Source organism: Euprymna scolopes, chromosome 3 (genome assembly GCF_053919585.1).
Source record: "Euprymna scolopes isolate OS-2025 chromosome 3, ASM5391958v1, whole genome shotgun sequence".
In the NCBI taxonomy this organism is placed as follows: Eukaryota; Metazoa; Mollusca; class Cephalopoda; order Sepiida; family Sepiolidae; genus Euprymna; species Euprymna scolopes.
Genome location: NC_136484.1, coordinates 174,761,047 through 174,772,594, shown reverse-complemented (window position 1 = coordinate 174,772,594; position 11,548 = coordinate 174,761,047). Strand labels below are relative to the sequence as shown.

General features: G+C 32.4%; 1 pseudogene; it reads left to right on the top strand.

Moving 5' to 3' along the window:
- The first annotated feature begins 10,907 nt into the window (after positions 1 to 10,907).
- Positions 10,908 to 11,024, top strand: LOC145265635 (5S ribosomal RNA; annotated as a pseudogene).
- The last annotated feature ends 524 nt before the right edge of the window (positions 11,025 to 11,548 follow it).

The following is an 11,548-nucleotide window of genomic DNA, read 5'->3' as shown; positions in this document are numbered from 1 at the left end:
ATCTTATTCATTGAACAGTGTGTCACTTTCAGACATGATATCGCTCTTATCGCTTTTGGGGTTTGTACACAACTGTCCAACTAGTGGAAGGTCTGCAGGAAAAAAGGAAACCGGTTTTCATCAGACGAAAATGGAATCATGCCATATTTTCTAGAGCGACAATTTTATTTATTTTATTGTTCCATCCAATAGTATCACGTTCACCAAGGATTTAACACTCGACCTCCAGAAAAATTCATACTAGTATTGTCCGCAAGAATCTATGGTGTAACAGATAAAGTACTTAATAAAATTCATTTGTGACACTCTTCTGAAGGTTAAAGGTTCAATCATCAGTGCAGGTGATACTAATAATACACTTGTGAATTATTAAGACTTTTCCACCATCATGATGGATGGAACGAGAGCATGCTACTTCCATAAATTAAGGGTCCTGTTTGAAATTATGTGCAGATTCCTGAGGTTGACAGAAAGACATTATGAAATAATTCTCAAGATAAGAACAATAGTTTGAATAATCCAAATTTTTATTTATTTTTTTTTTTTTTTTACATACACATTACCACTTATCAAGGCCCAGAGGCCGCTCGAGGATAGGGGTTAAAGAGGGTACAGTAATCGATAGTAATGGAAATTCGGTAAATTGACTTAAGTGGAACGGCTCATCAAGAACTTGTTTACATTGGACTTGAAGACAGCCATATTGTACTCAACTGGAAAGCAGGCAAACAGAAAACCGTTCCACAGGCGTGCAGTTCTAAGAAAGAAACTTTGTTCATGGAATTTGTTTAGCTTTAGGCACAGATAAAGTTTGGAAAATTATTGATAGTGTTTTCAATGAGACGAGTGTTTCTCCTGAAAGTTTGGCGAGGGGGACCATAAATTGGAGCTCAGATGAGCACTTTTGTTGATTTTATTTCCAAATAAACCTGAAAATTTATATTGTCTTTTCTTTGTGGAAAAAAAAATTGGATGAAACAGGTAATCTTAAAATTTTCAGCAGGTCCAGCTAGTATTAATGTCATTGAATATGAATATTTTTCTTAAGTTATTCGTGAGTATTATAATCTCAGCTCTTAGTAATTAAACTTTTGTAGAAAATGGAAAAAACAACTTTCCAAAGACGAAAATCCTATAAAAGATTGGGCAAAGATTAACCATTTTTTTCTCTCCATAAATTTTACCAATATATTTTTTCTTCCATTTAAGATTTAGATGATAAATTTGATTTGTGATTTTTCACAAAGAATTTTTTTTTTCTCGAACAATGGTTGGGGTTTTCGATTGGTTATCTTAATGACCAATTGATTCTGGCTTTTATTTTGATTTCTTATTAAGATTACAAGACTCTTAGGATTTTGGTTAATTTCTCAATGATTTGTTATTCGATTCTAATTTATAAATGTGTCACTACATATTTAATAAGTTTTGTCAGTCTGTCAGGCGTTAAAGTAACATTTTCATCACTAAATAAACATAAAATTGATATTTTTTTCTATCAAGACCACTAGAGGATAAGAAACAATACTGTGATGATCGATGATGGTGGAAATTTGATAATATTTTATTACCTAAAATGACAGCTCAGCAACAGCTTGTTTATATTAGACTTGAAAAGGGCCATGTTATAATCAGCTAGGAAGTAACCACATGGTATTATGTTCAACAGAGGGACAGTTCTACCAAAAGAAACCCTGCTCTGAAGCTGGAATTCTCGTTTAGTTTTAGGTACAGAGGGAGAAAAAAGGATATTGTCGACTGTTGCTGTAGCTAAACGAGTATTTTTATGAGTATTTTACGTATTTATCATTTCTTGACAAGATCATGTTCAGTTCTTATGTACATAAATGAATAAAACTATAGCCTACCTCATTGAAATAGATAAAACGACAGTATCTTTACTGCGGCCGAAGGAAGTTCGCCCTTAAATAACGTTGCAACTTAAACATGTCTGCACACATGTAAACAAAAAAATGTTTGCATTAATATATATGTATTATATATATACACGTCTGTCTAGCATGCGATGCCCTTTTCTCTTCTCTGCAGCCTCTTTTCCACAGAATAGATGTTGCGAGCCTGTTTCTGCTCTCTCTATTTTCATGGCAAGTGTTCGACTTAGCGCCAATCTATGGCCGCCTCTCGCCAATCTTTCACAAAAAGCACTTGTCTAGCCAAAATCACTATTAATAAATTCCTCCACTCTCTATTTTTACCTAAACATTGATTCCAAGAACAAGGCTTCTTTTCTAGAAACTGCATGCCTGTGGAACTCTGTCCCGCTTGTCTGCTTTCCAGCTGACTACAATATCATTATCTTCAAAACCAACGTAAACAAGTTCTTATTCAGCTGTCCTCATAAATGATCTTATTATACCGAATTATTTCTACAAAAGATTATTACACAACTGTCCAAATGACTACAACACATATTAACCCTTATCCTTAAGTGGCTTCCGGACCTTGATATGTGGTAACCCCTTCGTAAAAAATGTATGTAATTATTATAGGTAATTTACTATTAACTTTATTTTATTACTTATTTGTACTTTATTTTTTGTGCTTTATTTATATCTTATAATTAATTTTTTTTATTAGAACGTTATTGTAAGTTTCTTTTTGAAGCATTGTAGCATTTTAAGGTCCTGGATATGACCTTAAACTATATCCAGTGGTGAGGCTCCAGCTTGTGTAATTTGGGGAGTGTGGAGCCACCCTTTAATTGCCATTGCCCCCAGGTCCACTCTGACCCGGAGTGGTAGTACCTATTAGGGTCCGAACTATGGGTTAAATAGAAACAGACTTGAAAACAACAAATATATTACATTAAGAAATTTTTCTTCAAACTTTTTGGATTCGGCATTAAATAACCTGGAAAGGGTTGATATGCCGTAAAACAAAATTCAACCAACCAATCATAGAATTTTAAGTTTTGAAAATATTAAAATATTTTTATAAATTTAAAAAAATGTTTTAGTATTTCATTTACTTATATATTGGGCTGTATATTCTTTTAGCCTTTGTTTTTTTACGGTTCCTTCTCTCTTTTATCCCTATCGTATTGCACCCTTACATTTTAAACAATTCTAATCTCAAAGTTTTCCATTTTTAATCTGAATGTTAAAGTCGTTGTCTGTTTTTTTTATTTAAAGTTTTGTGTAATGCTGTTTCTCCTCTTCTGACGAGGAGCATTCAGTTTCGAAATACCATGACCTAAACAAGTTTCTCCCTTATTCCTATCTGCAATCTTTATTGACTTGATAATGTAATAAAGTTCCTATGTAACGTTATGCCTTATCTTAATCTATATATGTACATAAATATATAGAGAGAATTTAAAAAGAATAATTATTTATGATTGTGTGTGTGTGTGTGTGTTTCATCCATGGGTATTTCCATCATTTCTCGGTTTATCAATTTGATTACAGTAACTACTGTAAGACGAAATATCATTTTTAAATTAATTTATTCATTTTTTCATCACGCTGATAACTGAAAGGATTCCTTTTCCTGAAGAATATGATGTTAACGCTAAAAAAAGATATATACCAAGTTGTGAGAATATATTTGTAACAAGTAAGGTACACATAGGCGTCCGTGTTTCATCCTTGTAGTGAATCGCCAGGCTAAAATGCATGGAATTTGTTTTATGTTTGTCTCAAAATGAGTTTTTGGAAATCCAATGAAGCTGCAGATTTTATATTTATTTCAAATTTAAAAAATTCGTTACAAGACAATATTTTTTGATTCGGTAATATTTTATCTAAAAATTAATTTAAAGTAATAAATTATAAAAGGTTTACTACTTTAAAGAAAAAAGTTGAATATTTGTTGGACAATTTTTGTTTGTTTTAATTTGTTGTCCAATTTTAATTATAAAACAGTAAGACGTAAAAAGGCAATGTCTGTTTAAATCTTGTTAGTGAAAGTTGTCTTTATTCATGAATTTTAAATTTAAACTTAGATACTCAAAATTCCATAAACGTATTTTTTATTTTTATCTCTCTTGAGAAAATGATAGTGAATAAAATGATATTGGCTGACATTTTGTTTTTTCATTAAATTGTAATTGTTTTCAATTCATTTAATTTTTTTTTTCTGAAATATTTTTTAATTGAATGTCGACACGGCTGACTGGTTTAATGAAAGCTAAACGACAACTGGGAATGATATGGACAAACAAGTGGGAAGCAAAGTAGGAAGGAAACACAAGGAGGGATGAAAAATAAAGAAAACAGAAAATGCTATAAGACATGGGTAGAGAAAATTTTTAAAGAAACGCAAAAAAATTAATAAAAATAAGGTAATGAGAAATGATTTTTAGAAATCATTGAATTGATTAATTTAATGTGCCTTCTAAAATAAACTTCATTAACTTCCTAAAACAATTAAAAAAATATTGAGATTAGCATGTCAAACATTTGAATTATTGTCTTTTTAAAATAGCCTTCGAAAGATGGTACACTAATTGTCCCTATTTACTTGCCTCCCCACAAGGGTCGAGTTAAACACAGCTTCTCCAAAACTGCACTTTTAATTGGGACATTTGAGTTGAAAAAGATTCCTGATAGTGTTTTCTGTTTTGCAGTTGAGAACTGGTCCGGCTTTCTTTTCGATGCTTGTGTTGTATTATGGCAAATCCAGGATGCGTCTAGAAAATAGAGCTGTCAGTATAGCACTTCCTTTGGAAATAATGATAGCTTAGTGAAAACCTATCGTACTTCAGAGTTCTAGAAAATGGATTCAGAAAAAGTTATATTGTTGCAGTTCTTGCAGGAAGGTGTCGACAACACAGTCTTATATTCCCAAATGGTCACCCATCTGGTACTGACCGGGTTCAACCTTACTTACCTTCTGTAATCAAATGAGAATTGATGTGTTAACATGCTTATGCTTAATAAGAATGAACTAAGTTTGGTTATTCGTTTGGACAGTTGATAAATATTTGTTTAAATTATACTTGAAGATTATTTACTGCATGCAAGCAGTCCCACAATAACGTGTTCCATAAACAGTAATTCCTTGAAAATGAATTTTGTTCATGGAAATTCTGTTTGTTATTAGAAACGTGGAAGAAAATATATTTTTTTCTCTTTATGATAGAAAAGTAAGTTCTTGCTGTGAATGTCTTATAATGAGCAATCACATTGGTGCTCAGTCGAGTACCTTCGCTGAAAATAACGATGGAGAAAAACCTGAAACCGTATTGTAATTGAGAGCTGTAGAAAATCGTTGTCAGAAAAGTTTGGAAGTATTTTTTTATTTTTAAATAATAATAATGGGTTTCCAAAAAGAACATCCGACCAATTCAAAGCTAATTTCGGCTCAAAAAATATCAAATCATAATCTTTTCAATTGTCTTTGTTTTTGCCGGAAATGGTAATTTGGTGAATTGCAAATCAATCAAATTGATTTCAATAAAAATAAGATTCTTAAAAAAATAAAAATAAAAAAGTAAATAGAATCTTTTGTATGAAATACTATATTATTTCCTTGTTTTTCGTAAAATAAAAAAAAAACAAAATTATACAAGAATTATGGAGCTCTTCAGGTTTGTTTTGAAACGATGAAAACCTGATCAATTCGAACAAGCAAAAGTAGAAAAAAAAACATTTTAAATCATAGAAATTCGAATGTTAAATTTTGACGTACGTTTCTTTGTTCATTGTTAGATTGCTGTTTTGGAGGAAAAACTCACAAAATGTAGATCTTTCTATTTTTCATTGTTTTTCATGCATTTCATTTTTTAGTAAATTTCTTTGGTCAAAACTCAGGTTTTGGTTTGTTTATTCCCAATGCAGTAATTTTCTTGATTAATTATCTGCCCGTAAATCTCCAAACAAACTGCCTTAAATATTAATGGATCAAAGATATTTTTCCATAAAATTATTTCATGTCTAATAAGTGTAAACAATGCAAGATTGATTTTAATCTTGAAAAATCCCTGTTCACTGTTGTTGAGATTTCAATCACAAACAACTTTTTGGAAATGTTCGCTCATGCACAGGCGTTTTTTTTTTCAGTAGAAAGGAAGAGTTTATGATGGGCAAATGTTAAAGGTCACGGCCAATGACAGAATGTCTGGAAAAATCTGTATAGGCATTAAAAATTATTTTTTTTTTATAAATTATATCAAATATTAAGAAAAATTATTTTGATTTAAAATCCCGTTATTACTGTGCATGTAAAATTAAGAAAACACGCTTGAAAGGTTTCAGCATTATCTAAATCAACTACATTAGATCGAATTTGGTCGCCATCTTGTTCTGGTTTCGCTTATTTTCATAACATTAATCCATTTTAAGCGTGTTTTTCTAGAGTTAAATGCATAATACTAACTGGATTTTAACTTGAAATTTGGTATATAGGGTATTCAGACGTGTGGAAAAATTTTTTTAATCGATTTTCATATGGTAAAAAAGGTTGCTTAGGGGTCCAAATTGAAAATTTGCTACGTGGGGTTATAGGATGTTTATGTTTGTCATCTATTTCATGATTGCGCATGCGTGAATTGTTCACATGGCAGATTTAAGAATAACTAGGTTTGAAAAAACCTTGCAAAGATTGTGTCAACTGGCTTAATGGTTATCATACTTCTCACTTTCTTTAGGTTTTGGTTTCGATCTCCGCTCGAGGATTGTTTTTGCTTACAAAAAGTGAACTGTTTAGAAAAAACAATACTCGCATGCACATGTCTGTTTCTTTCCATTTTTTTGTTTCGTTTTTGTTTGTTTTTTATTATATTAGGTATAATATTACAATCAGTAACGGATTGGCTCTAATAATAAATGCGAAATCTGCATAAATTAAATAACATATTTTACGACTCGGCTACGCCAAACGGCCTGCTAGTATTATTATATACATATTAGTAATCTACACACTTTTTGGTGTATCATAGCTCTTCATTGTGGCTTCACTAGCAGAGATCTAACCTACAACAATCTAGTTGATAGTAGGCAGTTATACTCTCTAGTCCATGAGTTCCATATCCGAAAAAAATATCGTCAAACCAGTCTATTTATATATACATTTTAACGTTTTTTTTAACGTGTCCGATGTGTTTGTCTATTTACAAAGAACTTCGTGTTACGCTAATTAAGCAGCAGGCGAAACCATTTATAACGGTGCTTTACCCAAGAAAGGGGATTGGGTTTATATAGTCATCCATAGACACTGTTTCGCTGTATCACAACCTTTCACAGTGACTTGACTAGCACCCATCCCGAGCCAGTGATCGAATTATATAGCATTTGCGTTACCGACTGTCATTACGGGAACATATCGATTTTCCTTTGTTTTTGTTTTTTTTTTCTTTAATATAGAGGGAATTCTGGACAAACACGAAAATGTGTGATATACTGTATCACTTTTTTTTGTTATACACTGTTATAACAATGTTGTTTCCACTTACATCACCTTGAAAGAACTGTAGATTTTAGCTGTGACAGATATACACACAACTGTTAAATACTCGATCACGTATCGTTTTCAGACTTTTGACCGCTTCAGTATTTCACCCTCTTCTCTTAACTCAGCAGTCTAACACACGTCTATTTTATTCGTCAAACCTGCCAAAAGAAATGACAATTTGTCAGTTTTCCAGCCTTACTAAAACAAAATTGAATTTTTTCTTGAATTTTTTCCTTCTCAATCTTTTCTCAGCCACGTCAATCTTTAAAAAAAGTTCTTTAGTTCCTCTCTTTCCGTTATCTCTTTCCCACCATTTCCCTTTTTTCTCCTAAATTAATAGAAGTTTGTATATAATAGCTCGTCTGGTAGACTTGCAAAGGATACACGAAATCCTTCCCATTAGTTGAGAAGGTTATGTAAAGAAAATAGCCAAGAAGAGCGGCAAAGGCCAGGGACGAGGGCTTCCTTGGGGTTTAGGCTGAGGTGGGGTTTCTTTATTGCGTTTTGTCGGGAGGAGGGAAGTGCTATCGTGTCAAAGGGAAAACAATGAGAGGCAGTTTCTTATGTTGTATTGGTGACTGAATTGGATTTCTGTTATTGTCACATTCCAAGATGATTGCCTTTTTCTTATAACACCACAAATCAGTTTCTGTCCAAAAACATGAACACCTTTAAAATCATCAGCAAAAATCATTTAACTCAAATGAAACATGCCTCTATATATCTATGTACATTCTTCCTCTCCAATCCACCCTGCATCTCGCCTGTCTGTCCTGCATCTCGCCTGTCTGTCCTGCATCTTTTCTCTCACGTTTATCAGCTCTGCCGCTATATTCCCCTTTCTCGGTATCCTTTTAGGATGGTGAAAATTTCCAACAGTTTCACACATGTTTATATATGTTAAAATAGCTGCTAAGAGGTCCAAATTGAAGGAAATTGAAACTTGACAGGCGTAAGTTGACTGGAAGTTTTCTTGTATGCATGCGAACATATATACATACATTTATCCGTTAGCGTTAGTTCATTTTTACCAATTCGTTATCCAACTTACGATAGCCTAATTGGTAACGCCGAAGGCTGGAGCACTGAATGTTTGGTTTTCTGTTACGATTCCTGCTGATGTCATATTGTTCCTTTTGGGAACGCTATATATTCGGTACAATATAATATATAATAATCGCTAGAGAATTGACTCTATAATACTATATAGGAAATTTGCATAAAGTAAAATATATTTATATTATTTGTATTTTACGACTGGGCAACGCCGGACGCTCCATATTAGTCCAATATATAAAGATATTAACAATATTATTTATATTGATAAGAATCCGTTTTCCTGCTTTCCAACTAATTACAATATGGTCGTCTTCAAGTTCAACGTGAACAAGTTCTTTATTAGCCGTCTTCGTAAATAATGCAATTTATCAAATTTCTACTAATAACGATTACTACAATATTTTCTTATTGACTGCCGTACACTCATAAACCCTTATCCTTGAATGGCCTCCAGGCCTTGATAAGTACTGACTCCTTTGAAGAAAAAAAAAAAAAGAATCAAGTATCCTGTAAAATTACAGTAAAGTTTTAAGCTACATTTATTACAATATGTTACATACCTTGCACGCAGTTGATCCAGTGGGAAGATGATGGCGTTTAATGAAGAGAGATGGGAGCGATGTCGTTTTCCATTGCCTGTTCATTGGAATTTTGGGAGGAGTATGCTTTGCTTTTTGACTACGAAGTCCATTTAGAGTTCTGGTCGTACCTGAAGAATGTAGAAACGTTGGTTGACTCGCGTAGACTACTCACAATGTCTATATAATTTTATTATTTGTAATATATTTCATGGAACTATATAAAATGTTGTATGGAAATATATTTTATGTATCGATTTTTATTTAGTTGAATAGTGCTCGATACACGTGTAGAGCTATGTAGGCATTTTAGCTTGATGATTGCTTCCGGGAATGACACTTTGAAGCTTCTGTGTAACTTAACTCTCATGAGTCTATTTTCATAATTTATAAGAATTTATCTATACTACAATGATTATATATATATATATATATATATATATAAAACCCTTTCCTGTTTATTTAGAAAGAAAATACAACTTTGTTTTATGAGTCGCGAAATTGCATTCATTCCCAAAACATCTAGCTAATTTGCATATTGTTTTAAACATTAATTTTAATTAATTCCTTATTAGCTTTTTTTTCAGGTTTCCTTTATGGGATGATCATCTTTTAGTTAACTATTACGTGTAATTATATTCGTACAGATATTCTACATGATTTATACTTGCGTAATATTTACGCGAAAAGGTCATAGTAAACACAAACCTCTTTTTTTATATATATTTATGTATGTATATCTATATATTAGTTTAAAAATTTTTGCCTACCAAACTCCTTTCTCAGTCTTTGGTCTACAGACATGAGAATTAATATATAGGGTATTCGAATACATACGAAACTTTATATGTAGGTTTTAACCGGGGAAAATCCGTGCAAAAGTATAAATTAAGAAAATGGAATTTGTCCGGTGTAGGTCGAACGGTATTACGAATATGCATACGTAACGTAATAGTTTTGGGTTTATATTTTAATTTTTAGCCTTTCAGCAAACATGTATTCATAGCTCAGATATTAATGTCAAAGGAAAAAGTAAATCGTAAACGTTTTGGTTTCGATTTTCGGTGATGGCGCACGAGTCTTTTTTCTTTTTTGTTTCTTTTCTTTTTTTAATATTTTTTAAAAAAACTTTTTAAATCATTTCAGTAGAACCCCGGGATACGGCATTAAAATTATTAAGAAAATATAGTACAATATATAATACACGTATATAATCAAATAACATAACATCGTAAGGTGGGATAAATACCGTAAACAGGGGCCGGAAAAACATCGTATTCCACATCGTAACCTAAAAAAAAGTATCCTAGGGCCACCGTATCCCGGAGGTTTACTGTACTTTATATTGGGTCCAATATAATATAATAAATACGAAATCTGCATTAATTAAGATATCATATTTAAGCGTATTTTACGACCGGGCAATGCAGGTCGGCCTGCTAGCATTAGTATAAAAGTGACATCTGTGAAGAACAGTCTCTACCAAACTACAGTCAATTTTTGGTCTACAGACTTGAAACTTGATATATAGAGGATTTGTAACTGTGGAGGAAATTCGAAATATCGCAGGCTTTTAGATCGGGCGATCTTGAGGGCCAGCCAATATCACCACGCAAAGAAATCAAATGATTCAAGAACATTTCCCTAATAAAATGCAAAATAAAGATATAAATGAACTTTGACCTAATTAAAACATAATAGATTTCTACGTACTTTTAAAACATATTTACTTTGTCATTGTTTTTTTTTTTGTTATTTATTTATTTATTTATTTATCTATTATTTATTTATTTTCTTACTTAAAATGTGTCGGATCATTTTGGGACACACTGTACAAACATGTGTGTGTATATATACATATACGGCATAATCACGTTGACACGCCGGTTCTCATCTGATCACTGAAGTTAAGCAACGTTGAGCCTGGCTAGTACTAGATGAGTGACCATTTGGGAATTCTAGGCGCTGTATGTGCTCTCCGCTTATCTCGGCATTGTTTCCAGTAGTCTTAAACCTCCACTTGCTACTGGTATATAACAATGACGACTCAGGACAGGTATGGTTGGAGATTGCGCAACTCTTGTCACAAAAAAAATCACGTGCAGACACCCTATTGTGGGTATCCATAGTCTATAAAGACTGAAGGAAGCCACCACATATACGTGTGTGTATGTATGTATGTTTGTATGTATATATATGTTATATATGTGTGTATGTATGTATGTTTGTATGTATATATATATATGTGTGTACATGTATTTCCTTATTTTGTAATATGTTCTCTCTCATTCGTCCAGTTCACCGCTTGTTAACCTCTTCCTCTCCTCCAATAGAATTTACCCCCCACACTTAATTTAAAACCCAACTTACTCTCAGGCCCACTCGTGGTGTCCACTTATTTTTATGTACATTTTTTTTTTTTTTTAGCTTCCAGGTCTCCTCCTTTAGTCCCGCCCTTTCCGTTCAAGCCTTCTTTCTCCTCTTCCTCCCTCCCACTT